This window comes from Triticum aestivum, chromosome 2B (assembly GCF_018294505.1).
Source record: "Triticum aestivum cultivar Chinese Spring chromosome 2B, IWGSC CS RefSeq v2.1, whole genome shotgun sequence".
NCBI lineage: Eukaryota > Viridiplantae > Streptophyta > Magnoliopsida > Poales > Poaceae > Triticum > Triticum aestivum.
Genome location: NC_057798.1, coordinates 790688072 through 790694071, shown reverse-complemented (window position 1 = coordinate 790694071; position 6000 = coordinate 790688072). Strand labels below are relative to the sequence as shown.

The following is a 6000-nucleotide window of genomic DNA, read 5'->3' as shown; positions in this document are numbered from 1 at the left end:
AGCTTGTACTCCTTGTCCTTATGGGTTGGTGGCAGTTTAATTAACATGTGTTATTTACTTTCTATATCATTGCTTGAAGTTGTCTCAACATTCATGTGTCAAGACGCCCGAGGACAGTGCCGAGAAGACCAACGTGGTATGGGAACCATCCAAGGATTTGAAGCACCTGAACTTGAAGGTGCTGCAGACCTTCGGGTGCGAGGATGAAGACAAGGTGACAAACTATGTAAGGCTTGTCATGGAACGAGCTGTGGGGCTTTTGATAATCCAGTTGTATGGTGAAATCCCATGCACAAACTGCGATGCCACCAACCTTGAAAGATCCAAGGCGGAAAAGGCTAGCAGGCGTCGGATTAAGGAGCAACTCACACATGGATCATCCTCATCCATGGAGATAATTATCTGTTGACAGGTATGGTCAGAGAATGCTAGTGGTCTCGTAATGCTCGCAGGCTTGCAGCAGCTTGAGCAATGACTATAAGAGGCGCAGCCAGTTGTAATTCTAATTTCTTGTTATTGGTAACCTGAGCAATTCTAATTTCTGGTAATTAGTAGCCTGGGAATACTTGATCGCACTGTGGCTAACTAAAAATGTGTGTACTTGAATCTGGATGCATGTTTTTCTCTTTCAGTTTACCAAGTAATTCCGTACCTACTATATGCTGATTTTTTACATGTCTTATTTTGGGGAACTTTGCTTGCTGAAGTTGTCTAGTCAATACCAACATCAGGCCTGAAGCAATGGAGGCGAGGTTGACTGTAGACAAAATGTTTGTGGACCTTTTTGCTTTGTGTTGAGAAATTCCCTACTCATGGACCTTTTTGCTTTGTCATTCAAATTTTGGAATGCAAATTAATTGAGTTCTGCCCTTTTTCACTTTGCTCACGGAAACTGGCTGGCAGCAGAACGGGATAGCATGCCTTTGACGAAGCAAAGACGGAGCACCATCGTTCCTCAGTAACATCAAACACAGGGTACATACAACATGTCCATTCTCAGTCTCAGTGACTGCAAAATTGACAAGCTTTTAAAGCCAAATGATTCCAAAACCAAGGTCTACTCTTTTTTGCCAATTTGTAAGAAGGGAGCTTCACAATAAAAAAAAATGAATTTGATTTGGTTGGGGTGCGCCGGCCTAAGGCGGTAGTGCAACGCCTAGGCGACACGCAAGAGGCCCAATAGCAAGCTACTGTGGTGGCTCCTTCCCCATCTTTCCCTACTAATAAAGCAGCGATTGCTTCTGGTCGTCCGTCGTTAGGATTTTTGCAAAAAAGTCCCTCCATTTTTGAGAAATTAACCCGCAGTCCTTTAGTAAGTGAGAAAAACGTTTCGTTCACGTTGTTTTCCCAAACTCCTCCTGTAGTTTTCAATATTCAAACTGCAGTCTACCAGCACAAAAAAACACGGGCAATAAAGCAGCGATTGCTTCTGGTCGTCCGTCGTTAGGATTTTTGCAAAAAAGTCCCTCCGTTTTTGAGAAATTAACCCGCAGTCCTTTAGTAAGTGAGAAAAACGTTTCGTTCAGGTTGTTTTCCCAAACTCCTCCTGTAGTTTTCAATATTCAAACTGCAGTCTACCAGCACAAAAAAACACGGGCTCTCCCTCGCCTCCCGATCTCAGCCGCTAGGAGGCGACCAACCCCGGTGACGCTCGATCCGGTGCTGCGCCGGCCGCCGGTCGACGCCGGCGAGGATTTGCCCCCTCTCCTGACCCACGTCTCTCTCTCTTTCGCAAAATAGGGTTGGGCACCACCGCCGTTTTCCTGATTGAAGGCGGCCAGAGCGCCGCACTGGAGGCCCTTGTCGGGCGAAGCCCCGGATCACGGCGTTCCCGCGGAGGGAGAGGGCGGCGGAGTCGAGGATGGGCGCGGCAGGCGGAGCCCCGTCCTCCTTTGTCCTCTCCCGTCGAGCGCCGGATCGAAGAAGTATCAGCTCCCCCACCTCCATCCCGTCTCCTCTCCTACATCGGCCACACTACGCCGCACTTGTGGAGCAGAGTCGCGGAAGCACGACGCCGGCTGCGGCGGAGTGAGGAGAGCTCGTCAGGTCATCTTCTCCCTCCAAGGAAGGTTCAGGCCCAACCTCCACACCATCAGCTCCACCCCATATCTGTTTCCTGTCAGGTTAGTTTCAGGTCCGCTTAATATTTTCAGGTTAGCTCATCTAAAAAATAGTTTTAGGTTAGTCTGCATAATTAAATTAGAAGTGTTATTTGGTTGTCTGTCATTGTTACTTATCCGATCTGAATCTAATGAAATATGTATTGTACCGAAGGATGGTTCAGCACCTATTTCTGTGTGATTGTCACTGTTCTAGACTTGTGGTGGATAGAATAACACAAAAGACTTGCAAGCATTACTAGCATAAACCTTGTGCAGGAACCTTGCACAAGCATTTAGCAATGACCATGCTGAAAAAAACATTTAGTAGTGACTGGCGCCTTCCATGAATCCACCACCATTTTTGCTACATTGCATTACATAGTAGGTTTTTATTTCTTTGAGAAACACTACTGCTACAGCCGTTTGCATGCCAACTGTTCGGTCAATTGCCCCAATAGACCGGAGGTAATTTTCTGTTTTTTTACTTTGGTGTTTCCATGTTATCACGACCACTGCCACTGAACAAGACTAATCTTATAAGGAAGGCATCAATAGCGATCTCATCAATGGATTGTCACCAGAGGTATGTAATGCCTCGACTCCCCTCAAAAACAACCCTGCTGCTTTGGTTGTGAACTTGTGGTGCCTGTGTTCCTCACAGTAGTTGTTTTTGATGTTACTGTAGTTGGTACACCACTGTATGATCGATCAATTCAACTGATTTTTCTTTGTTTGCACTGCTATATAATGAATGTTACTGATTTGCCCCCCTCAGATCTACCCCTGTTTCAGTTTATTTTTCTGAAAAATTGGTGCTACTTCTGATTGCTCACAATTTCAGTTTGGCGAATATCTATATGGTCGGTATATTTGGGGAGTAGCATCTGATGAAATATCACTGTAGTGGTATCGATTTCAATGTTATTTACCTGCCCTAGAATCTCGGAAGTGCACTTAGTTGGAAACATGCATGCAACATTTACTTTTTTCTACTTATGTTACTTTCCTGCCTGGTCATCATGCCAGCTCTAGCATCCATGTATATGATTTCTCAAGGGTCATATTCTGAATAATAACGCAAGGTACTTTGAGTAAAGGTTCTGCAAATTTGTGCTCCTGGAAAGCTAGGATTTGTAGGGACAAAATGTACTCGATTGCTCGACAAAGTATGACAACAAGCTAAGAATCTGTCATATATCATGAATTTACATGGCTGCCTTGTCGGCATAATTCATATGTTTTGTTCTGTCTAATTTGTTGTCAAGTTTTGGAACACGAATCGATGGCGAACCAGCATCAGTAGTCCTTCATGTCTTCAAACCTTAGATGCCGTTGCCCAGGCCTATTTGTATATAAATCAAAGACTGAGAATATGACTGTATCACCCTGTCTTCCTACTTCATCAGTATTGCACCTATTTAATCATTACATTGGGGATGCCTTATATGTTGTATTACATGTGCTGTTTTCTTCTTCATCTAGAGACTACTTCTATTCTGCTTAGGATTGTCTTTGCCAACTGGGATGCTTGTATTAAGTAAACAACATCGGTCTCTACTCTACTCTTAAACTAACATAGTCCACAGCTGGGATGCTTAGGAAACAGTAAGAATTTCAGGCATTACCTAAAAGAGTACAATCTGGTATTCCTAGAAATTAAGGAGCTCTTAAAATTATGTTATCCATTCATTACATATCCACAAAACGTGCAATGGTTTCTGAGCAGGCACAATGTCCACACGTGTCCCAGTCCGAGGTATGAACAAAGCGTCAAAGAACAACAGTAGTACATTTCCTGGACTAAGTATCTCCTTTAATCATGGACATAAATTCTTTTATGGCTTCTTCTCCACTTTTCTTTAACAACTCAGTTTCCAACAAGGTCTCTTTGCGGTGCGACGGTGCACATAATTTTCTTTCCCTTTTTGAGGCACTGTTGCACATTATGCAACGAACCATATTTAGGCCGGCTTGGTTACTTATATACCAAGCTAGCTGATCAAAAGGCACACAATTAATGTACGCACGCAAGAGTTGTTGGCGGCTGAAATCATGAAGCAACGGACTGACAAATCGTGGCCAGCATACAGGCAGGCGAAGATAGCCAATGTATTTGCATGTTTTCTTGACTTATATTACAATGCATCCACAATAAAAGCTAAATTACATAATGATATTCTCCCATATACAATGAAACTTATCTTTTCATGGAATTCAGAATGTTTTTTAACAGCTCACTCATGTATATTGATCTGGGTAGTATATGTTATTCTGGTTGACATTTATCACTTAAAATTAATTGTATACTATAATGGTAATATCCAACTTGGTCCCCTTGAATTGCTCAGGACATTTGTGTTAGATCTTCGAACTTAGTGAATTCCCCAAGCATCTTTGTAATGTTGGAATTCTCTGACTTTTGATAAAAGAAAAGTTCAATTCTAACGGATTAGTTAAAATCCTTCAAATTTACTTTCGGTGAACCATATGATAATGGCCAATCCACTTTTACAAAGTATACAGTGACAATGTATTTCACATGATGAAATTTTGGTTTCAGGGTAAAGATATTGAATGTATGGCACTTACCTTTTTTATGGTGGGTATGTGGCACTTGATGTGATGGAGTGACTCCTGGGCGCAGTGGTGTACATGTCCTCCACGGCAAGGGCCAGCGCATCATGGGCCTCCTGACCAAGGTTATGTAGTTGTGTGTCACCAGGGCGATCCCCATGTAACTGATCTTATTCCCCCCTATATGTAGCATGGCCAGCTTGTGTTGATTGATTCAGTAAACGGGGTGTTGGTTTGTGTTTGTTTTTCTGTAGCCTTCTAAATTCCACAACTGGAACGTGTATGGTTTGGGTGCAAAGATGTACTTCAACATGTGATTTGTTCTTTGAAATTGAATTCAGATCTTGAGTACTACTTTTATTTTGAAGAAGTATGTGCATGATTTCACATCTTGAAAATGGCAACGTATATAGCAGAAATGTGATCCCTCTTTCAGTGCAACCAAAATGTATAGCATAGCTTTGTATACATCAATTCCAATATGAAATCTATATCTGAACTTGAACATTTGTCTCACCTGCATCCAGAGAGAGAACACACTATGTAATCGATGAGATGGCCTGATCATATACTGGGAACATCATTAGTATTAGGTTCCCTTTCTGGGTCTACGATATTTTGTGCTCGCACTTGATTGTTTTTTCATGTACCACAGTATTTTAGTTTTCAAATAGATTGAAATAGTCTTTCTGTACAAATTATGTAGTTTTCACTATAGTTATTTTTTATTCCAAAACATGAGGAAATCTGATGGTGCAGACAACGCCACATTGAAAGATAGGTCTGTGAAGATTCGGCTTGAGAGTTCATGAAGGGTTCTTATGTCTCGATCACAATAGAGCATCTACAGCCGGGCTACCCAAACTGGCAGGATGGACGCCCGGTGTCCCAGTCGAGCTTCACAAACGGGTCGCAGACGTCCAGGCTATCCGGCATCCCTGAAACCCAGCCCAAATCCCCACATATAACCTCACTTCGGATGAACACTAGACCAAAATCTAAGACAATGCCATGTTGAAAGATCGGCTTGCGAAGATTCGGCTCAAGGGTACTTCCGTGTTTATCATATTTGTTTTCACATCTTGGACATTGTGTTTTCCCGTTGCAACGCACGGGCATCTTTACCTAGTAAAAAATAAATTTAATATCGTTGTGGGCATGTAGCCCACATATCAGATATTAAACTGATAAGAACAAATACTACACTTGATCCTAGCCAAAAAGCCGAGAAAGGTATGCCTCTCCTTGACGCCGTTGGTCGCCTGATATAGGGTGCCTTCGCCTCCTCTCCCTCGCGGCTGCCCGAGGTGGGACTAAACACAAA

At 42.8% G+C, this 6000-nt stretch overlaps 1 pseudogene; it reads right to left on the bottom strand.

Moving 5' to 3' along the window:
• Positions 1–5764: 5764 nt before the first annotated feature.
• LOC123047684 (uncharacterized) lies at positions 5765–5913 on the bottom strand (annotated as a pseudogene).
• Between the last annotated feature and the right edge of the window lie 87 nt (positions 5914–6000).